The sequence below is a fragment of the Pseudopodoces humilis genome, chromosome 24, assembly GCF_049639895.1.
Source record: "Pseudopodoces humilis isolate 2021_Gansu_Grassland_sample_001 chromosome 24, ASM4963989v1, whole genome shotgun sequence".
Taxonomy (NCBI): Eukaryota; Metazoa; Chordata; class Aves; order Passeriformes; family Paridae; genus Pseudopodoces; species Pseudopodoces humilis.
This window is the reverse complement of record NC_142223.1, coordinates 7291912-7315895: the sequence shown is the minus strand read 5'-3', so window position 1 is coordinate 7315895 and position 23984 is coordinate 7291912. Positions and strand designations below refer to the sequence as shown.

Sequence of the window (23984 nt, the reverse complement as noted above, 5' to 3'; positions counted from 1 at the left end):
ATACACATTATTACATGTTACTGCACCAGTGAATCCCTCCACTTTTATACAAAAACATCTGTTCTTATTGTGGCATCATGAGGAATAATGGGCTAACAGCACATCCACATGTGAACTAGTGGAAGAGATTACTTCCCTTCTCTAGAGCTATTCTAATATGATAATAATATAATAGACCCATGTTATTCAGGTCTTTAAGAGTTTATCTTAAAATACAGCTTCTGGAATTCAGTTCCAAAAAGGTTTTCCAAAACTTTGACAGCAGAAGAAGTGAAAATACAGCATCACTCCTGAAATCACTAAGTTTCACTTTGTGTTTGAATCAAACGCTTCGAATATGCATTTCTGGTCAGAGAGCAAAGTTCTGATGGGTTTAATGGCACTTTCAATGTACTCCTCAGTGCATTCCATCAATGTTTTTTTCTTTTAAATTGCATCTCTTATTTCTTTAAATACATTAATCAGGCTAGTGTAGGCAAAACGGATCCATTGGACAATGCAATAAACATGAATTATCATCTATCCAACATGCATAATGGCTTAAAAATACATAATAGCAGGTGTAGTTTAAATGATTAGTTATTACACCTGTGGTGGGTCTGATTCAATTGGGGAAAATCATCTTTAATAGGTTAAAAGGTTTAGATCACCAGGCTTCCCTTAAAGTGGCTGTAGAGAGGGTATGATGGAGTACGCTGTCATTACTAATTCATTTAAGAAAAACATGGGGGATACAGCAAAGAACAGCATAAACGAGCGAATCCAATTTAAACATCAGGTAAAGCAGAAAACACCTTTTAAAAAAGCATGATAAATGAATTTGGAAGAGAGATGAAATTGACATATTTATTTTAACGGGAATTTGACAAAGTCCCAGCACACTTCAAAGTTGGGAGAATGAAATGAATGGGGTATTTTTAATTCTTTTCATTTTCTTGTTTTCCTGCATTTTTTCCTTAAGTTACATTCAGTAATTTTGAACCACAAAACAGCAGAGCAAAACACCCCACATAAAGTACACTTTGGCTTCATTTATGTGCACTTGATCTGTCTCCAGCTGAAATGCAGGTGACAGGCAAATCGCAGATTTAAACTGTGCTGATATTGCTGTGCCAGATGCAGAAATATAAAGCGCCCAAACAAATAACCCTCTGATAATACGCTGAATAAGAAAGATGCCCAAATGAGCAGACCGACAGACACATGAACATATCAAAGCCACTCTCCTTCTAACAATAATTACTTGTTTGTGTCTTCAGATACTCCTTAACACTCCCTCCCACATTTAGTGAGATAGACACAAACAGCCTGCAGACTTGCAGTTCTGCAAGCTCTTATATTTAATTATCAATTTTTAAGTATTACAAAACCTGTGAGAAATAAACAGTATTTTTCATTGTGCTATTTCAATCACAACCATGTGAACATTTCATTGATTCTAGCCCTTTATTAAAGCTTATTTTTGCCTCATAAAAATGTAAACATTACAGTAGTAAATTTCAGTCCAAAATAAACTTCTATTTTATCTCTCCCCTGCATTACTTCCTCCATTATTCACAGCCTTTTAAATCTTAAAACAAAATGAAATTACAAGCAACAACAAACTCCATAAAAAGAATCCCGGACATGTATTCCTCCCTCCAGTAATCCCATGTTTCTCCTACTGTGTTTTCATTTACCTCTGAACATTCGTTCCTATAGGCTGAGCCAAAATGTCTTCATTTTTATAATTAATCTTGTATACACAAGCAACTTACGAATTTTGGCCATGTCAAAATGCCAATATTTTCAAGAAGCATACACAAGAATTTCCCTACCTTCTATGGATCATTTTCTTTGCACAAACAAGAGCAACTGCATTCCATAATTTAAACAACAGAAAAAGGAGGAGGAAGATGAGAAGACTTGCAGACCTGTGTACAGCCAAAAAAATCATGTGGCAAATAGCACTCTGACTCAGCTGCTAACATTGTTCCATACTATTTCTGTAGCATTTGTAACACTTCTCTGAATTTTTATGGCATTAGGACACTGCCAAATAATGAGCATTGTATCACTCTGTTGATTCTTAGGTTGCCAGCATACACTGTCGAGCACATTCGCTTTCTCTAATGGATCAGGTACATACTTGTATTAAAGAAAGAGAGTGTATTTGGTTTTTAAAGCCAGTCATAAACTTGCTTTCCCACCACCTCTCCTGCGGTGACAGGATCCACAAAGACATCTTTCTGACTGGGTGGAAATGGGTAGACTCCTGCAGCAGGTCTTGTCCTACAGTTTGATTTTCCAATTAAAAGATCAATGTCACTATTCATAGATTATATTTGCAACTGGACAAATGACATAAATTTGGCCAAATATTCTGCCTTCAATGTCAAAGATATAAAATAAAGACGGGAACGTTATTGCAGATGCTATAGGAGAGCAGAGCACTGGCAAAATTCTCAGCCCAAGTACAGCACTTGGACATTAACTTAGCAGCCAAGGTCCTTTATTCCTAATTTCCCTCCCTTTTGTGTTAATGGGGAAGATAAAGACAGCCTTATTTCTTATTGTGCTTAAAGCTGCAGGGTTTCCAGTAAAGCAATCTAAGCTACTTTATCAGTTGCTTGCATTAAAAAAATAAACCATGAAATTTAAGATACTGTGGCAAATGCCTATTTTCTACCAGCTCAAAAAAAAAAAAATTTTTGGATGTAAAAAAAATGTAAAAGATCTTCACCAATAAAAGTTACACAGAATTTGGTAAGAAAGTTCCATGTGGAAAACAGATTCAAAAGCCACCGGGAGAATAGCCTCTAGGAGCTCTAATAGATTTCCTAATACTGGGACCCCTCTGTAGGTTATTACTAAACAGCATTTGTTGATAGACTGAGACTTTGAGATGACCTGTGATGTAAAGGTTGGGTCTGAATTATATGTTTCAAGGGATGGTATTTTGTCTTTCTGAGTGGATCTGTATCTGTTTAAAAGCAACACTTCTTTTCATTAAGCAGAGGCGGCCCAGGCCATGAACTATGCACAGACAGTTTACATTACATGTGCGGAAGCAATCAACACTGGCAATATACATGACGTATGTAAAAGAAGTTGGAATTAATTTTTTTCCAGTGTATTAAAAAATAATAATATGGCAGTATCAACAAACACTCAACCTATTTCAGCCAGAGCAGAAGGCCACAGCTATAGGGCAAATGGAACTGATCAATATATTAGCCTACAGCAACACCCCCTCAGTGTATGGCTGTATGTTTGCAAGGCTCGGAAGATTAAATTGCCTGTGAAAGGTTTCTGCACTCCTACTCTAAAGGAGATACCCAGAATCCTGTTAACAAGCATCAGGCTGAAGCCAACTTACGTTTTAACAAGGGCTGACTTAAAAGCCTGGCACAACAGCGAACAAGAAAACCCCTTGCAACAGAAATGCTGTGTTTTAGTAAGAAATCAGCGCCCTGCCAGGACTAACTTGACAAATACGGTTATCGGTGGCACACGGAAATAGTTGCAAAGCAGCTGTTAATCAGGGAAACACATCATAGAACGCTGATGCCAGCACTCGGGGAAAATGCAAGGGGCTAATTAGGAAGCCGTATATCTCGCTAAGGAGGCACCGCTCCCGCCCGGACCCCGCGCCAGCCCCGCTCCTCCTCCGGGCCGAGCCCGCTCCCAGCGCGGGGACCCGCACCCTGCAGCCACGTGGAATCCGCCTTCCACACACAACACTTGCCATTCCTAAAGGAATTAACTGCGGGTCAGTCAGGGGAGGAGGAACGCTTTAAAGCTCCTGTGGTTTCACTGAGATTTAAATGAAAACATACAGAACCCCAGGAATTATTATTTCGGTTAAGAGATAACCTAGAAACCTACAAAGTTTGGCAGATCTCAAAGTTGGATGAAGAAAAGTTTAAAAATGCTGCAACAACAGTGGTAAACCCCTCATGTAAAACGGTGAGGGGAAATAAAACACAATTGAAAGCAAGATTCACGGGAGGCAGAAAAGCAAGATTCATGGGAACAAAGGCGAGGAAGAAACACACTTTGAGCCATATCTGAGATGAAGAACCTGGAACTAAGAGAATACAGAATAGCAGCCGGAAAGTGGGGGGGGGGGGGGGGGGGGACGGACGGACGAAACAAAATAGCAAACACACACCAAAAACAAGGACAGAAAAAATAAAATCTATTAAAAAAAAAAAATACAAGACGAAAAAGGGGAAATCCTAGGTGCTTGGAACTTAGACTGTGAGTGACACCTAACTCAGAGGCACCCACATGAAGGGTGAGGAAGCTGGTGCCGGCCGTGTCCCTTGTCATGGACCCCGCTCAGCCCGGAGAAAACGAGGTTCAGGGGGACCTTTTTGCTCGCTACAACTCTCAGTCAGGAGGTTGTAGTCAGGTGGGATTTTGGCTGTTCTCCCATAAAACAAGCGACAGGACAAGAGGAGACAGTCTTAAACTGCATCTGGGGTGGTTCAGGTTGCGCCCCCGGAAGAATTTGTTCACAGGTTGATTGGACATTGCAAGGGGTTGCCCAGGGAGGCGGCGGAGTCACCGCGCCTGAAGGCGTTCAGGGAAAGGCCGGACGCGACACTCAGTGCTCTGGTCTGGCTGCCAGGGCAGTGCTGGGTCACAGGCTGCGCTCCATGGTCCCGGAGGTCTTTCCAAGCCGATCCTGCGAGGGCGAGGCCCCGGGGCTCCCTCACGGCCCCCGGGGCTCCCTCACGGCGGACCCCGCGCGCCCCCTGGCGGCGCAGCCGCGGCCCCGCCGCCGCCGTCAGAGCCCCAAATTAAGTGTTTTCACTCAGTGGAAATGAAATGTTTTGCAAGATGAAACAGAAAGAAAATTGAGGTTTTAGGTAATTACTAGTTGGCATTTACATATCACAGGCTGGTTCAACACCTATTCATTTTCCTCTTTTATTTTCAATTTTTTAAAATTGCTCATTAAAACGAACACATGACAGGGACGGGGGGAAAAATTGCTCTTCCTCTTTTTCCTGAGGACTACAAAATCCAGATCTACTTTAAATACATTTATCTATAATTATCACATACAAAAAAGCCTTACTTAATTTACATGAATAGGGTGACCAAAAAAAAATTTAAAAAATGATGAAAGCCAGCAAAAACGCCATGTGAGCTGTCAGTGTGTTGTGCCTGCGGAGCGCCGGGGCCAGGCTGGAGCGATGGAGCAGCTGAGATCCCCGGTGTTCTGCCACCCCGCTCCCATCCATCCCACCCTGCAGCTCAGCTGGCACACCGCGCTCTCTCTCGGCTGCCTTCCTCCCCTTCAACACTTTCCCCCATCTCTTCTGCTATTCCCACTACAAAGAAGCGACTCCACGCAGTCCCTGCTTTCAACTTCTTTGTTCCAGGAGCTACTCCACACTTCCTCCAGCTGCTCCTGAAGGCGTGACCTTTCCACCTCCTCCATTCACACAGAATAAGCCTTTCCTCACATAACCTCACCACTTCCAGGGATCCTGCTCTGCAGCTCCAATCACACTCTCAGCTCGGTGTGTTCTCCAGCCACATTCCCTTTGTTCAATTAAATACATCTATCCCATGCAAAGCCCTTAATTTTCCTGCACCCTTCAGCTTTTTTAAATTTTAACCTTGTGAAGGTCTCGTTTAACCCCACAATGCATTTTAGAATACAATTTGTATAAAAAATGCTATATAAAATAAAGTTTTATTGTATCATATGTTAAGGACATAAAACATCCCAGATAGAAGTGTACGGAAGCTGACATGATAGACTAATATATTTTAAGGTCTATTGTGTAAATATGTATTTAGGGAATTCTAAAGCATGGTATTATTGACCCAAGTCTCTCTTAAAACACATTGATATATGGAGTAAAAACCCTTATGAAAAGTAGCAACATCATCTGTGTAGTAGTCACTTTTCAAAGTGAATTATCTATCATCTTCAGTTTTTTATAATTTGATTGAGAACACAGTGGACATCTTGACAAAATTCCTGTCTTTTTAAGAGGAATAATGTTCAAGTTAAACTTACATGCATAAATCTAAAAAGAACCAGAAACTTTTACACGTACATTAAAAGAAACGTACAATAACTATTTTTATTTGCAGAGAAAATGTGCTAGATATGTATTTTTTTTTTATTTCAGAAATACACCTCCAAATGAGACTTCGTAACATCAGGATTAACACAATAAAAACTGTTACATGGAAGTGATAAATGCTGGAAAAATACAAGAAATATGAGCAGAAGAGCAAACTAAATGTATTAAACTGATAATGCAGCCATAATAAATCTAACCAGTGAGCACCACGAACCTTTTTTCTAGAGTTCAAACATTTTAACTTTTTATCGAAATCATCTCACTTTTGGAGAGAAAATAAACTTTAAAAATCCCCTTTTTGTACTTCTGCCTAAGCTGAAGTCGCAAGCTCCCTGTAATCCCCAGTACCACCAAAGAAGGAATTGCAGCGAGATGAGCAGGGTGGGGGTGTGGGGGGATATCGCCTGCAATCCAACTGGCAGCAAATTATTTGAAGTTCTGTTTACAAGAGAGCGGCAGTAAGGGCAGTGCTGAGCTCCGGGATCCCCGGGGATGAGCCAGGGACTGACTGGAGAGCTGTGTCTCCCGCCGGAGGCGAGGGAGCTGCTCCCGTCGCGGGAGAGCCACGACAAGGTCACCAATCCCATTCCACAGGACCCAAGAGAGATGCCTGACACAAGGTCAAAGCTTAGGAAAGAGAATCAGCTGTTTATGACTTTCCATGACAGCACCCAATTGCCACAACTTGCTTCTCTCTTCTTACAGGAGGAAATCTAGGGTTCACTGGGGCTACGCTGTAAAATGAATGCTGTTTGAGCTCAGTCACTCCAAAGGCATGTAGCAACCTGGTGTCCAAGATGCTCACTACAGCAGAACTAGGACCAGTCCCTGGCTCCACAACTGAAAAAAATGTGTGATCCAGGTTCCAGGGGAGCAGACGACAGCACCTGCAACTCTCACCTTCCTCATTCCTCTATCCCTGTTGCCATTACTGCAGAGCTCAGATACAGCAACTTTCAAAAGAAATCCCTTTTAGCCTGTTCCCTTCGCATGTGCAGAATGTAAAAACCAATGAAGCTGTAATTTATTACATTTTCATTCTTTTAACTGCAGGGCAGACAAGGACTGCAGGATGTTCATTCACATGTCAGGGAGCTGGAGGATGATGTGAGGATAGAAGTCTGCGTCGCACCTGACGATTGTGCCCGAGTACTTGAAATCACTATTGAATGGGAGACTCCAGAAGGCTGAATCAAGCAGAGATGCAGCAGAACAGGAGCACTGTTCACACTTAGATCCTTCTAATTCCACAGTCAAGGGACTGAACAAAATCAGTTTAGATTTAGTTCGAGAGGATCAAAAGTAGAACCCATTTGCAGAAAAAGTTATAAAGACGTTTTAGACTGAAAAGACTCAAATGACAAGAAAAAACAGCAAGTTACTATTCCTTGAACCTCCTATTTCAAGAACCCCATTTCACAGAATTTTTAAATCATAGGAAATGTAGATTAGAGAATGAATGTTCCCCTTTGAGCAATAAAGCCCCAAACAATTAGGGCTGAAGTCAGAGGGCTGTGATGACCTTAGGACAAGGAAGATCTGAATGACAGAATAAATATAGCAGATACTGGAGGAAACTACCTGGATCACCAGAATCTAACAAAAGGAAAGTTTCATGCTGAAAACATTAAGAAAGCGGGAAATCGTGACAGGTGCACAATAAATCATGCAAACCACAGCAGTTGGGAAGAAACAGCAAAAGGAGACGGACTTAAAACACTGGAAGACCTTTTTGCAAATTTATTTTTTTACTTAGAGCTCTTTGGGACAAGAATGGTCTTTTTCCTCTGCATTTGCACAGTGCCTGGTGCTGGTTTGCAACTCCTCGACATTTATTACAACACAAATAACAATAAAGACTGAGCAGACCATGCACTTTGTTCCTGCTGTTAATTGCCCCATTAAGGGAAAAACTAAGTAAGGGGCAAGAAGCCTGATTGGCCAGAGCTGCCCCGTCTGCGGGGACTGCAAGTGGAATAATTTTATAGATTCAAAAGCAGCTGCGTCCCTTGTCTTTGTCCAGTTCTCAGCAGAACGGAGCTCACAGCACACAATTCCTCCTGCAAATCTAGCAACTTGCATGACCAGCCTCAAAAGCAACTGAGCTTCCTTGTCGATTCTTAGGTTGCTTCCTCTGTAACAGGGGTGAACGCAGTAAAATGGCAAACATGAGGAACATTTCCACGGTAGCTGTCCAGACCATAAATATTCTGCAAACAATGGGCCCACCTCATTTTCCCCTGGGGTCAATCTAGCATTGTTCACGGATGTTACATTCACTGCTTAAAGAAACAAAGCATCTAAGTGTCAGGACAAATCCAGGATGCTGCTCAACCTCTACAGCACTGTGTGCACCAAAAAATTGTGTATGCCAAAAAACCCAGCATACTGATCACCTACTCTTGTTTCTCAAAGCACCTGAGTAAGATCCCACCATCCTAAACTGAGTTAAAACATCCAAGAGAATTAGTTCTACGGAGAATTAAACTGACGCCTGTGTGCTTGTCCCAAATTCCTACACAGAAATTTGGGTGCAAAGCAGGAAGGCCTGAAATATCAGAGATGGTTCAAAACAGCACTTCTACTGGGTTTTATTTTTCTTAAACCTTGGCACAGCCAGCACATGTCAGGGACTATTATAATTATGCTCTTTATGTGCTGAAAAATTAATAAACAATTACTCACTTCAGGAAAAAAAAAAAAAAAAAAGAAAGCAGCCATTTCCTTGACAAATGCTGCAGAAAGCATCAAGAATCTCTCTGAAATCTGGGTCCACAGCAGGGAATTAACACCAAGGGAAGAATGGCCACTGCTGCTACAGACTGAAACGACTGGAAACCCGAGGCTGTAATGCAGTTTTGTCAGGAGTCTGCACCTGATCCAAAGGCACTACAAAGCATTTTTATATCTTTGTAACAGAAAAAAAAGGTACATTTAGTCTTTAATGCTGCTTTGGCTCAAGTACAGGCTGGTCAATCAATTTCTATCAAGCCACAAAATCCAAAATTTGGTGTTTGAAATGAACTAGCTTCAATCCCTTCAGGGCCAAAAAGGGCTTCTACATTGCCTTTGTGGCTGGAAAATCTCTGTGGTAGGAAGTCAAGCCCACCTTCCCAGGAAACCATGAGAAAGATAAAAAGCACACACTTTCCTGAACAAATGAATGAGACAGCAAACATCTGGGACCTTGAAAAATTCTCATGTAATTTATTTACAGTCTAAATTTTGACTAAAATCTGCCATTCAGTAAGCTCTTCCCTAAAATACTGGCAAGTACTATATTAACTTCCTTGAGAATCCATAGGGAGCTCTGGCACACTTGCCTTGAAAGGCTTCCAATATTCTTTAAAAAATTAAGCTAAATAAATCCCACTATCCCTTTCTAAGCAGACCCACACTACACAGTCCTGTCCCCACCTTAAATCAATGGTAACCCAATTCTAATGCCTTACAGCTCTGTCTGAGAACTAGTGGAGAGATCAACGCTTTTTATCTTAAGGGTTATGGATCACTCCCTGGGTGACTAACACACCCAGCAGCCCATTAGAACCACCACAAAGGGCAGCTGCTCCTCCTCCCACCCCTCTGACTTGAGAAAGCAGCATATAAAACTTCACCCCTTCACGTTGCAGTTCTTTGCCTGCCTTGTTTCATACTCTAAACACACCAAGATTTATTAACCTTTACAGTAAAAACAAATAAAATGATGATGAAGTAAAAACACAGTGATGTAAGGGCTGCAGCTAGCACCGTTTATCTGTGGAAATCCAATTAGTGCTCAAGTGGCAGAGATACCTGGAAAAGTGCTCACAATCGAATCAAAAAAGATACAAAAACATTAACCTGATGGCTAAAAACTCCACATTTAAACATTTAAAGTAATAAGGGTGCTTTTATTGAGTATTTTCTATATTTCATTAGGTCCCAAATTGACGAGGAACCCCAGAGATGCATTTCCTGGGCTTTTGGATGCTTAGACCAAATGCTTGACTTTGTTATGGGCGTTGTGAAACACAAAAAGAAAGTGTTTCTTGCTAGAATAGCAAACTTCTTTCTGCAGTAGAAACTACAGCAACAACTGCACATCCAGGAAATGCTGGAAAGCCTATGAGGATATTCTTTGATGTGAGACATTCATTCTGCACTCACCATGATGTGAGCAGAAATGTTGTTGTTGTTTGAATTATTTCTGCCCATAAGAATATCTGGATTTACCTGTACAGTTGTGCTTTACCAGAAACTCTTCCCTCAAAGGCATCGCCCGTGTCCCTTGGCTGGGAAAGGGAGCACACTGATGAGATGGTTGCTGGAAAGACAAGTACCCACTGCACACCTTGACAGGCTCAGAAAAGGAGATGGGAATGGAATAAATAGATTAGTCAAGCCCCCAGCAGCAGGGCCCTCAGATTAGGTCTGATTACAAGACTTACATAAAAAGCACACAGCACAACGTCCCTGCTGTGCCCTCTGAATACTGTGACTCTGCTGCTTTCTGCCAGCATTAAATTCACTTACATTTATTAAAAGAGAATCAGGAGAGAGTCACTGTCAATGAACAGAAGAGCAAACTTCTGAGTAACAAGCTCTCTAAAAGCACAGAACAGGAGACAATAATATTTTGCAATTTTGGGAACATCTAATAGAACCTTCCCCACAGGTTTGCTTATGGCAGAACATCACACTTGCCCCCAGTACCCATTTCTGTGTGCTGCTCTCAGCCTGTACAGAGGAGCTGAATATACACATCCAGAATAAACTGCATTAAATGCAAAATAAAATGCACTAAAATTCCATTCCAAGGTGAATTAACTGAATTAAAAGAAGCAAACTTCCTTGAATTATACAGAAAAATAGGTTTTATTTTGTACTTTTCCATCTGTTTTTAAAAGTCTCTAGCACCTTTGCAGGGACATTTCATGATCACTGTCAGGATTTTTATTTAATGCTAATCCTTAACTTCCTTTCCTTGTAATATGAATCCACTGCTCAGAAATAAATGTAAGAGTCAAGAATATCACATAACTTGGTCTGTACTGGGTACCAGAAAAATAGTTATTTCCTGACTTTACTGTCTCCCTGGGATACCACTCCAACTCAAATATTCTGAACAGTCTGGCCATATTTGTGGTATTCTCTTTCTGCAGAGAATATTCATGAATTAGTTTTCACATGCCACAGAGTGCAATTTGTCTTTAGGGAGAAATTTCTACATCTCTTTAACTTTTCTGCTTGGTATGTAGCAAATTACAAAGAGGAATATGATACCCAGAATTTGAATGCTGAAATACAAAATGTTTAACATAAAAAAATTGAAGAAAAAATCATAACAAACAAACAGACCCAACACAGACCAAACATTCAGACTGTTCCCCTCCTCTCCATCCCCTGTAACCAACAGGGATGAGAACAGGGTGAAAATCAGTGGTGAGACACCTCCTGCTCTTGTCTGGAGTATGAAGAGTCCTGGTTTATTATTCTGCATTTGCATGTGGCAGCAAATGTGTAAATGTTTTAATAATAGAAAAATCCCAATAGAGTGGAGGAGGAAGATATGAAAAGAAAGAAATACAAGGACATTTACTTTCTGGAGAGTGAGACAGAAAGGAAAAGAGAGAAGGAAGATGATATGATAAGGGACAAGGCAAGCTTTTCTGGGGTGTATCTGGAAAAAGCTAAAAGAGAAATCATTAGAAAGCCCATAGTGCATCTACAGTGATACAGTGCGGATCAATTCATTTAACACTGCCCTGTACATTTACAGAAAAGTACTTTTGATATAATAAAGGCTCATAAACACACAGAAATTGGGTTAGACCTATTTCAAATTCCTGCCAAACAATGGTTCAGAAAAATGAAGCTCTATTTTAATTAGCTCGACTCAAGAGTGATTTGATAACAGCAGATGCTGTCTGGATGCTTTCAGCTTGATGGGCTCCACATACATGAACTTAAGAGTGGCTTTGATGCAATTAGGTATCTCTCTCTCCTTTAACATGTGTTAAGCTGAACCAATGGCTTGTGTCTATTTAACATCTTGAACCAGAGGGATATTGACACTCCTCGTCATTCTCCTCCAAAAGAGAGGAGCTAAAGTGAAGCAGCTTATTTGGGGCTTACCCACAGTTCTAGCAACTTGAGGAGAGAGAGGAAAGGGCAACACTTCACTCCTCACAATGTAATATTAAGATCCTAACATTAGGTCTGTTTCTACCACAAACCACATTTCCTGGCACATCGTATTTACAGGCTTCGTTAGTCAAAAAACCTGCCCTGTCAATTGCTGCTTCAGTCCATATCACTTTCTGTAAAAACAATAGTGATTCAATAACAATTCCACACATCCCTGGCAAGTCCTATATTCCCAAAAGCCACTCCATAGACACACTGCACCAGTAGGGTGGCTTCCGTGCAGTCATGGTACTGCTCTCCCACCTTTTGTCCACCACTTCCTTTTAGAGACAACTTCCGTTCCTGGAAATATTTGTGCATGATATCTTAGAGGCCCCTTTGCCTTTCTGAAGGGATGTACCCAGAAAGCACAGGCATTTGCAAAAGGACACATGCAACATAGGAGCTGCTTTAATGCATCAGGGACAAGGCTAATAGGAGGTCTTGATTTGTTAATTATCTGTCAGTTTGTCACAGCTGGGCTGCAAGGAGTGGGTGAGGGGGAATCTTTCTGCTTGGTTCTTTCTCTAAATGCTGAATTAGGCTGTCAAAACCTTCATCCCACCACAAGATGCTGTGAAAAGAAGAGCCAGACTATCCTTTTCTTCCTCCTTTTCCCAGCAGGATACGCTGCTTTGGATGTCCTACCCTCCCACCATGACTGCAGAAATGTATATTGCATATAGAAAATGACCTTCACACCATCACACCATGCCCCATTTAGTCAAGGAACATTAGCAGACCTGAGCAGGATAAATCAGAGAGGAAATCCCAGTGCCAGGGGAGCACACAGGAGGCATTTATTTCGTAAGGAGCCCTAAAATTGCTACCTGCTTGAATCAGCAATTTCCAAGCATGGCTTTAGAAGGCAGAAGCCTTGGCCCCTGTGAGAGCAGATGGATAGATATACATGGAGTTACAGAGATAAAAAGGTGGAGTAGTGTCAAGATTCCCTTTCTTCTTACATCTCTGCCCCACGTAATCCTCTAAGTAGGGGGAAAAGTTCAGGCTGTAAAATGGGACAATGTATGGAATACCCCCATGGAGACAAAGCTAGAAAGCAGGCAGTGATACAGCAGTAGAATTTACCATAAATGCTTATACCTCCTAAATGCAGCTAAACATGACTGTTAAGCCACGAGAGCCCAGGGAGATCCCCACCCACTGCTCTGCTTTCCCTGCAGGCCACGTCCAGAGCATCCCATCACTCGAGTCCTTTCCTCAGCAGGATTATGAAAAATCCCCTGCAGGAGCTTCCCACATCCAAGAGACACACCCCTTCCTACCACCAGCGATGCTGCGCCCTTTCAGGTGTGGGAGGCTGGAGGTTTATCCCTGAACACAGGGGCACTGCCTGCTCCAGGTGGAAACACAGAGGGCATTCTGTTCTGCCTTTGTACATGTGATAACAGCTACAAACTCACTGGACCTGAACAAAATGACCAACATTTCCCCCACTTTCTCCTCATTTCAACAGTTCAAAAAAGGTGTTTGAAGTTAACATTTGTATATTTTACACTTAGGACAGCCAAGGAGCACATACATATGGTCAGCACACAAGTCAAATTCTCAGAATAGTTTTCTTCTGTGCACCATCTTCTCCTATAGCTGGAAAAACTGGTGCTTTTCATCTTTTGCTCTAAAATCCTTAGAACTAACATTTCATTTTCTAGTGCGACCACCCATCACTATACAGCACAAAGGACAGAAGACCTACAGCTTCCTCGACTGATTATTTAGTCCTGAGCACTAAAACTAAAGATACATTTTGCACAGACAGCACTACATTCCCCAGATGGGGTTTACTGAGAAATACACCGGGGACAAAATAACTGTCTGTCTTTCATCAGGTGAAGTTAACAGATCCATTTCAGGCAATATTTCCAGAACTCAACCCCAGAAAATAAAATTTGCTAAAGCACTGCTTCTCAAACTTTACGCAAGCTTGATTCCCTTTTTCACTCATTTATTGTGGTGGCTCATCCCACATTCCTCATCTGAGTTCCTTCAGGAAAATAAGAATTACTGAAGTAAATGCTACCTCTTCAAACTAGGAGGAACTGAGCCCCAGATAGCAATTACAAGTAGAATGCTGTTTACTGGTGAGTGTCTTTGTGACTTCCTTTGAAGCCTTTGCATCCCTTTGGAGTTCTAACCTAAGTTTGAGAAATTCTGCTTTAAGGAACTTAACTCTAAAGAGACACAGCACTGGTGATGACAGTGTGATGACACACCATTGCTCCCCACCCTACACCTACAGGAGATTTCAGGAGCAATTTCCCAGCAGGTCCTGGTGGCACCAGCCCCTCTGCCCCACAGTGATACAGGCTGCAATGATGCTGGCGATAACAACCCAGCAGCATCGATAATACAACCGATGCAGCAGTCAGCACTAATTATCCCAAACTACTATAGGGCAAGGCCTGTGTCTCTTAAAACATCTGTCTCTCAATCTTCTGGTCTTTAATAAAATCACCCTCCCAACCATAGGGTGTAACTAGAATTGTACATACACATGTGAATGCAAAAACATAAATGCATAACGAGAGATTCAGGTCCTCATTAAAAAACTGAATAAATAAGAATTCACTAAGGAATTCTGCCCGGGTCTGATTTCCAGATCTGGTTTTGCTGCATTCTTGCCCACAGCCTGAAGAGCTCTGGGTGCCTCCCTATCCCTCTCCAGCTGCACCATCCTCTTCAAATTCAAACTTCTTGCACCTATAATTACTAGGTGCTCTGTGCCAGGCTCCTTTAATTAACCAACCCAACTCTTCTCCCTTTGGGATCAGACTAAGCTCTTTTTTATTAGATCCATCATTAGCTCCATCAGTATCTAGGCCTAAACACGATACCTTATACCACTCCACGAGTGGGGCTGTAGGGTGCAAATGACCTCCAAAGCACTTGCCTGCAGGAGAGGCAAGAAAAGCAAGGCTATGAACCCAGAAAAAATGGCATGAGGGGTGGATACACCACCTTCCAAATTTAATCACATCAGCAAAAACAGCACAGCTCAAAATCGTCAGGAAAATGCATTGTGTGAGGGGATCTGGGTGTTCCTGTTAGTGCTTCTGCAGTGCTGAAGGTGGTTTAATCCAAAGAGCAGAGGAACAAGAACAGAACAAGTGTCATTACACTGGAGCCAACCTTCTGATTTTCAGGGCTTCAAGAAAGAGCCAAGCATACCTGGAGCTCAGTGCTTCCCCAAGCTTCACTCTCTCCAACTGACAGTCTTATCAACTTTCATTCTCTGGAGCTGTTTCACCCAACTTCCACACAAACTGCAGTCCACACAGAAAAACCCAAAATGTCAAAGTGCACCCTGGCCTTTTGTGGACCCTGAGATGTCCTGTACGGAAGCGCTGGTGAACGTGGTAGGGAGAGAAGAGGAGGTGGAAAGCAGAAGAACTGGTAATGCCCTGGGATTTCTTGGGACAGGCAATCACTGGAGCTGCACAGCCTGACTTCCCCAGGGAGTTTTCTCAAGGAGAAGCCAGCCATCGATCTCGGGACACACAACTTCCAGGACCGTTCCTTATCTCAGAACAGCTTCTGCCACGAATTCCTGAATGCGCTTTAATGTTTAAATTATTAAATGCATTAATGTATTTACATTATTCAAGTCGTATGTGCATTTTTCTAAGATAATTTATGTATAAGAGCTTGAATGTCCATGACTGTTAATGTCTACAACCCTTCCTGTTCATTATTGATTCTGGAAGGGAAAAAAAAAAAGGCAGTGTTTTAATGCCTTATTTTTAATGTATTAAGAGTCTGAATAAGTGCATTCTCTTTTTTCTTTTGTAATTTCATAATTTAAGTAGTGCATTTATTAAACTGACACAGTATGAATTGTGGTGTAGGCTGGCACAGGTCCATGCTGCCAACGCAGGCCAACCGACCATCACGCTACTCTGCAAATCAAGCACAAGCTCAGCTCCTCTTACTCCAGCTTCTACTCCCTACCTGAAATCAGAAAGGACACAGACTGTAAAGTCTTTTTAAAACACATTTTCTTTGCTATTTACATGGCTTTTCTCTGTCATCTCCATTTTAAGTTGGTGAATTTTTTTTATGTTCCTGATGAACCACTTGAATGCAAACCTGATTTTTCAATGAGTTTTGACACACATATTACAGCTTAAAAATGTCTACAGTACCTTTTAATCCCTGTAGTTCCCAAGCTCTTAAGAAATCTAAACTGAATATAATTGTGCTGTTTCTACACCACAGTTGTCACATCATAAATCCAAAAATTTGCTCACAGGTTAATGTTCACAGACAAATTACATACAGAAATCAGGTCATCTCCACTGCTGAACCACAGTCACTCCCAGAGCAGAATGCAGAGCTATTCAGCAGTAGCTGCCCATCCTGTGCAGCATTTTGGGACACGAATGCTGGAAGAGGCAACAGAAACTGCAAAGAAAAAAGTCAGCTAACACACAACAGAGCCACCTCCGCTCACTCCGCCCATCCTTAAATGGTGTGTATGGACACGCACTTCATATATAAATTATGTGTAAATGCCTTGGATGTTTATAGCCAAAAATACTACTTCCAAAGTCCAGTTTTTACTGCCACACAAATCCACAGCCAGCTGAGCCTACACAGAGCAACAGTGACACCTGATGGCTTTCAGCTTAACCTTGGGACACAATTCCCTGGGAGGAGAATCCAGGGGTTCCACCATTCCCTCTGTCGACGCGGTGGCCCCAACTCCTATCACCTATCAGAGCAACTCATCAAGGAGCTGAGCTGCAGAGAGATAAAACTTGCTGTACGTAGGCACTGTATGTAATTAAGAGTGTGCATAAGTTTCACAGTACATTCTGCATAATTACAGCCCTGCCTGGCACCGCTGCCAGTGCGAGCATGAACACACACGCACACACATAATGTATGCACAATATTGTGCATATGGACTTGGGAAAAGACAGGGAACAGTGAAAGTTGCTGGCTGTTGTTTTAAGAGCTGACTCTGCCATTTCTAAGGTTAAGTTTGTGTTTTTTTGCTACTCATTACCATTCTTTAACTGTTACAATTTATATCAGCATATAATGTTAAATAATTACAGGGAGCGGAGCTCACTCTAGCGAGGATATAAATGCGCTGTGGGATTCTACAGATTTAAACAAATAACACTCACAGCAGGGGGTGAGCAGATGAATTAGCATTAATATCCTGCCTGGGAGATCCCAGTGCAGTGTTATGGCTTAAATACAGATCTTTTCTGTAACAGTCAATATGACAGCTACTACCAATACAGCCCAGCACATCCACCAGTCAATATACAGCTGCAGCTGAAAGAATGCCCTCGTAATAATCCATACAGCAGCCAGTTAAAATAAATAACTTCCCTTTAATAGTCTATATTACAGCCAACTGCATTAAAACCTTCCCTTTTAAGGTCTATACTATAGTCAGCTAAATGGAAAAATTGGCATCCTTCTTGGCAGCTTCAGAGGGAAGTCAGGCACCACATGGGTGAGAGACTGAACTCTGGTTTCATCTCTTGGGGACGAGGCGCATCCCTCTGTGCCATGGTGGGGAATCCTGCTCTGCTGCTATCAAAGCTTGCAGTGAGAGGACAATTTAAGCCTCCAAAGCCAGCACTTCACTATCTTTCCCAAGCAAGTACCTTTACTTTAAAACAGTAAAGACCAAAACCTATTCCTTTCCTGACAGGGATAAGGAATCAGACCACAGCTGGCCAGAAGTAGCCAGCACATAGATGTGTGTTTCCTCAGAGTAAAGGCAATGTGCTTTTTCTAATGCTTTTACCACCAGAGAGCTATCCCATCTCAGCCTAAAAGCAGAATCCAAAGTTCTCTGGTTTAAATCAGTAGCTGTTTTTTCACTCTCTAACAAGAAGCAACAGGCTGAGGTAGGCTGAGAGTCTGCCTCTCTTGGACTAGAGCACAGCCCTTCATTGTGCAACAGCAATTGCAACAGACCATAATATAAATCATGACAGACATGGTTACAAAGCACCCAAATCTGAGAACTGAACTGGAGGAAAACCCAAGGCCATGACAAATTCTGTCACAAGGCCACTTTTACACTTCAGGTCAAGCCCAGTTCTCACATGGACAGATTTTATCCCGGTACCCCTCTGCTGGGAGGGAGTGGCTGTAAATTCACACTTCAAATTAACTGACCTGCAAAAAAAATACTGCAGAACTTCAACAAATTACAACACTACTTCTTGAGGCAAATTAAGAAGTAAAACACGAAAAAAAAGTCATAAAGCACTTAATACTAAGCTTAGAGTTTACAAACTGCTGCACAAGCAGTAATAAATCCCTAGAAAATTAAATGGGTAGCTATTTTTGTATTTTCCATACCGCTATGAGATTTTACCAACAGAGAATTTTGCTACTAAGATACTACATTTGCTACCTTCCTTTAAATGAAAGGAGATAGATGACAATTTTGTTAGAAAGAGAAATGATAAAGCAGGAATTGCATTTATTTTTTAAAACTCTGCAAATTCAAAACATCTGACTGCTTCCTTTTTAAGAAACCCGTCCCTTTGGCTATATATTAAAAAACATAAACACAGACCAGAGGTCCACAATCCCACCAGATGTTTGGCACCTGGAGCCTTTCCAAGTAATTGATTAGGAAAGTAATTTTTTTCAGGTAACAGGAAAATATTGTGTCTAAAGTCTTTCACATTTTCAATGCTGTAATTCTACTTCAAATTTGAAGGGAAGACTGCAGCAACAAACTCATTCCAGCTTACAGCCTCCCAAATTAAAAATAAATACACACCACCCCTACTCCAGAAGTCATGGTTTGAAGCTTTGACCATATTTTGCAAAATGACAGTTATTAAAAACAACAAACATGCATCACTGTGAGTCATCTGGTTTCCAAGTTCTGAGTCAAAAGGGGATGATTCCACACAAACTGAAACCTGGCTCTCTGAGGACTCACATGTTTAACGATTTGTATCTCTGCACCACAGCTTCAGAACAGGATGTGGAAGAAAAGAATGAAAAGGAGGGAGAAAGGGGAGGGGAAGAGAAAAAACACTTTTTACTGGTCCCAGTGTCATTGCAAATAAAGACCACGTCAAGATTTAAACCATAATAATGGAAAGGCTATAAGGTCCCTGCTATAATGTTTCCTCTGATATTCCCTTTCATAAATGTTCTCTTTATGCTGCATGCTTGGCAATAATACATGTAACGTTTGTGAACCAGCCCCCAGGGAAGCTGCAGCATATGAAGCCTCACACAACACACATTAGAAGCCAGGCAGTTCATTTACCAGTTCCCCAACTTTCCTTAGCTCACCCATCATCTTCAGGAGAATGCAACAAACCTGAGGAGACAGGTCCTACAAGGCATCCTCCAAATACGTTTAGCTGGAAACAGATCTGTGTGTGGCAATGCATGGACACGCAGCTACCTCCTCCTCCAGCACAACACCTTTCAGAGCTGCCAGCTCCTGCCAGTCCAAGCCAGACCCCCAGTCCCATCCACAGCCGTGCCCACGGGACAGTGGCACCTGAGCTTCCCCTGGCACAGCCAGGGAAGGAGCCATTCCCTCCAGGGAGCTCAGCTCTGCCTTCCCAGAGGGACTGGCCTTCAGCAGCCTGAGGCACCCACATGCCTGGCAGGTGAAGTCTGGACACAGCAGCACCTCAAGAAGAATTTGGACTGGAATCCCATGGGGCACCAGTATGAATTTCCCAAGGCACCTGGCACCACTACTTTGAGGCCTACTGGGTGTTTGGCAGCTGACTGTCAAACTGGAAACTAAGTCCATTTTTATGGAATTGTGGCAACCTGAGTCGAGAAAGGGGTTTTTAAAAATCCAGTGTTGGGGGGCCAGGGGCAGGCTCATCTCAGTCTTGTCTGTAATTCTCAATCACAGCACAGAAAGTATTTATATCCTGTTGGCAGCATGTGCAACCAATGCGACTCCCTGTGTCAGAGCTGTCAATTATGGGCTTGACTTATGAGGAAAGATTAAATGAGCTAAATATGTAGAGCTTGGCTAAGAGACCAGGATGGGGGTGGGGGGAAGGAGAAATGATGTGATAACTGTCTGCAAACATCTGAAGGGTGCAGATGCTTAAGGAGGAAAGGAAACACTCAGGATCGCACACAAAACAAACAGAAGCAAGCTGGAAGGCACAGGAAATTCTCCCTGTATAGCTGGGAATCTCCATTCCAGCAAGATGTCCTTTACTGTTGAACTGTATCCCAAGGAATACCATCATTCAGGACATTCAGATGCTTGACAAAACACCCAAACACTGGCAGCAGAGGAGAATTCTGCTCTAACCAGAAGATGAAACATGTAAAGAAGATGCATATATTGTGAGTGCCCTCTCTTGCTTCTGTGCAGCTGTAAAATCATTTCACTAAAAAAACCATGCAATATTTTCTTTGTTATTTTTCCAGACCGACATTTGTCAAAGTGTGTTACAGGGCCACAGCTGGGAAGAGGACATGGTTTGTACAGCGTAACAGAGAGAGGTGCTATGTAAATGCACACAAAACAAAAACAAGGAAAAAACCCAAAAATTGTTAGGCTGTTTAGAAGGATTTGAAATGTAAGTGATATATGGAGAAATACAAGAAATATGAAAAGCAGTAAAAATTCCTTCTAAAGTCTGATGGTCAGGGACTCCAAATTCAAGATTTATACCAGCTCTCAACTTCCTAGTTTGGCAAATCTTGGTTCTGAAGGTGCTGGCATCAGAAGAATCTGAAGAATGTATTCCTGTGTGCTCTAGAGAAAGTTCTTTCAGGTTCTTGAATATTCTGCATTTTGTGCCCCTGCTACCTCACTTTTAATGTGATGAACATATCTGAGGCACAACAAAGACACCACAGATATAGCAAATGTTTTCATGATCTCCCAGGTAAAAGTAGGAGATGAAGGCCAAGAAAGAAGGAGGAAGGCAAGAAATGAGGGAAGTTATCTTAGGCAGGCAACTATAATCTTATATGGCTCCCAAGCTGTCACTAGTCTCTTTTTGACTGCAGTAACAATGACACAGGCAGTGCCTGAGCAAAAGGAGTCCAACTCTCCAGTGGTGTTAGAGGCAGAAGAGGAATTAAAAATCTCTAGCAACATTTTTCAGAATAGGAATTTCATACTGTGGAGTCAAGAGGCACTCCAAAGAACAAGTTCCTGCATAAAGTTATTTCAAGAAGCTGAAAAGGCAGCCAGTCACTCTGGTGAAGTCCTTCATCTGCTCCCTCCTCTCCTCAAGCACAGAGAACTGTGGGCAGTTGCTGCCCTCTACAAGCTGCTCTGCACATAGCAAAGCTCCCACATCTGGAGCAGGAATGAAGCCCTCATCCCACCTTGATCCCAAAACCATTACCAGGGCAGGTACCTCTCTGCTGTGCCCCCATGCCAACAGCTGGGGTGCACACAGCAAAGTGCTCAGCAAAGCAGGACATGAGCTGGAAAGTACTGTTTGTAGGTGTAGCACCTGCAGACCCTGAAAACATCACATGAATATTAAAAAAATGGTTTTTCAAAGGGAAAATATCAAGTATTCAGTATTTCCTGTGTGCCAGTGTATTTTTCCAGTGTCTCAAAGCACTGTAACTTCCATTTTACCTTCAGTGAGAGACCTGGGATCTCTGGAAGTCAAATCATACCTAACATTAGAGAAGACTCTAACGTAACTCCCTGTACTTTAATTTCCTTGTGTGTTCATAAAGAACAACTTAGAGTATTACAACTACTTAAAAACCATTTTAAAAGTCTTCTGACCAGTAATGTGGGTTTGTCTGAAAAGCAAGTAAGAATTGCTTTCAGAGTTCTTTTCTGCACAAGTGCACAAAAAAGATTATGAACTACTAACTCATGCCCCTGTCAGTGACAGACTGTCCCTATCCTGGCTGTGCTGCCTCAGCCACCACTCTGAAGTGTCATTTAACCTGTCAGCTCTTGGGGACAGCCAGAGCCACCAGGACATTTTGTACAGGCTGATTTGGTCTTAAACCTGCTTTGGCCAGTGACTACTCCAAGTTTCTAACTCTCATAAATTAATATATAATACAAGTTATATCCCAAACTATTACAGTCTATCCTATTTTAAAATTGAGATTGAAAGGAATTCCAAACTTTTCCACTGACCTCAAATGGGCTGTTTAACCTGGTATGACAGTGCTCCTTTAACTATGCTCAGGGAGTCAATTTGCATCTGTGTACTTGGCACACATTAATACATTTGTCTAAATCAACAGAGTAAAAGGAATCGACAGATTAAGCAAGTACACTTTGCATGGACAATGAAAGAAGTCAATGAACACCCAGAAGAAAGAGAGAAAAACAGGCAAAACCCAATAATCTTGAACTTATCAGAAGGTCAAACACAAGAGAGCTCTGCTTAGTAAATCACGGAGCTCTCTTTGCAGCAAACCAAAGGTTATTGTGCGTGGCAGTCACACAGCTCTGGCTCCCTGTTCGTGGCCCAATAAACCCAAAATCTGCACAGGAACTGCCCTTCACAGCCTGCTGGAATTATTGGCCAGCGCTGAGATGCCACAGCAGCACCTGCAGGACCTCCCCAGAGCCAATGCAGCAGCATCAGAGGTTCCTTCCAGGGTGGGAGGTGGTGGAGCTGAGGTCTCCCTCCCTCCCTCTCCTGCTGACAGTGCTAAATTACCCTGACTAATGTTTCCCTGGGGGCTGTAAGTTAGTTGCCTACTGACTCTGGCTGTCTGGAAATCCCCTCTGGATAGATTTACTTTTAGAGAATCATTCAGTGAACGCCACCACTAGGAACAAACCCATTGTGGCAGATGGAAAATTTGTACAATAAACAGGTATAAATCTTGTCTTAAACAATAAAGGGCAGGAAAATGGAAAACAGAAGTGTGATGGGGAATGTCCCTCCAGCACACTCCAGTCCCTCACATCATTTCTGGGAAAAAAAAAAATCTTCTTAAAAAAACAAACAAAAAAACCACAACAAAATACTTTAATTTTCTACAACTCTAAACAAGTTACTTTGAAATGTAAAAGAAAGGATAAGGATATTATAAGGTATCCTTTGCTAAAGAATGTGTTCCAGAAAACAAGGTACATGTTTTTCAGTGAAAATACCATTCTTGATTTCATTTCAAACAGCGATTTCAGGCAAAGAAAAATTTTAAAAAACTCTCATGTATCTCATTTTCTGTAAGGTTTGACAGGGCAAAAAGAGCATCTACCCCTTCATAAGAAGAAGGCCATGGATTCTCAATTTGCCCAACAATTTGTTTATAAAAAGCATACTCTGAGTACTCTTAACTAACATGAACCCGTAACAAGCTCTCTCAAATCTTGTGACGCAAGTCTGTAGCCTCTCCTCATTCCCACTCATGGTTTTGTTCAAATGGTAAAGACAACAGTATTTGTTAGAATCAGTCTCCACCAACTTCTAATTACACCAGTTAGAGCTAGAAGTAAAATCTCAATTGCAAAGCTTCTTTCTCAGAAACCTAAATGAAAATTTCTGTACTCACACTCTGCTTGAGAGGAAGCTTAACAGAACAGATAAGGTGGAAAATGAGACAACAAACCAGAAAGGATTTAATAATTCTACTGTCTGTCATTCACTGCAGTGTACCCTGTGATGTTTGCACAAAAAGGGGAGTTAAGAGTGTTCTGGCCATTACCCTGACCCTTAAATATCTTAAAATCAATTTAACAAAGGGTGGGGAAAAGCCACAAGGGCTCCAGCACATTCCAACAAA

At 41.9% G+C, this 23984-nt stretch overlaps 1 protein-coding gene across 1 annotated transcript in view; it reads right to left on the bottom strand.

Annotated features, from left to right (window-relative positions):
- PEX14 (peroxisomal biogenesis factor 14) overlaps positions 1 to 23984 on the bottom strand; it is a 68160-nt gene that overhangs the window by 36107 nt on the left and 8069 nt on the right. The window lies entirely within an intron of this gene.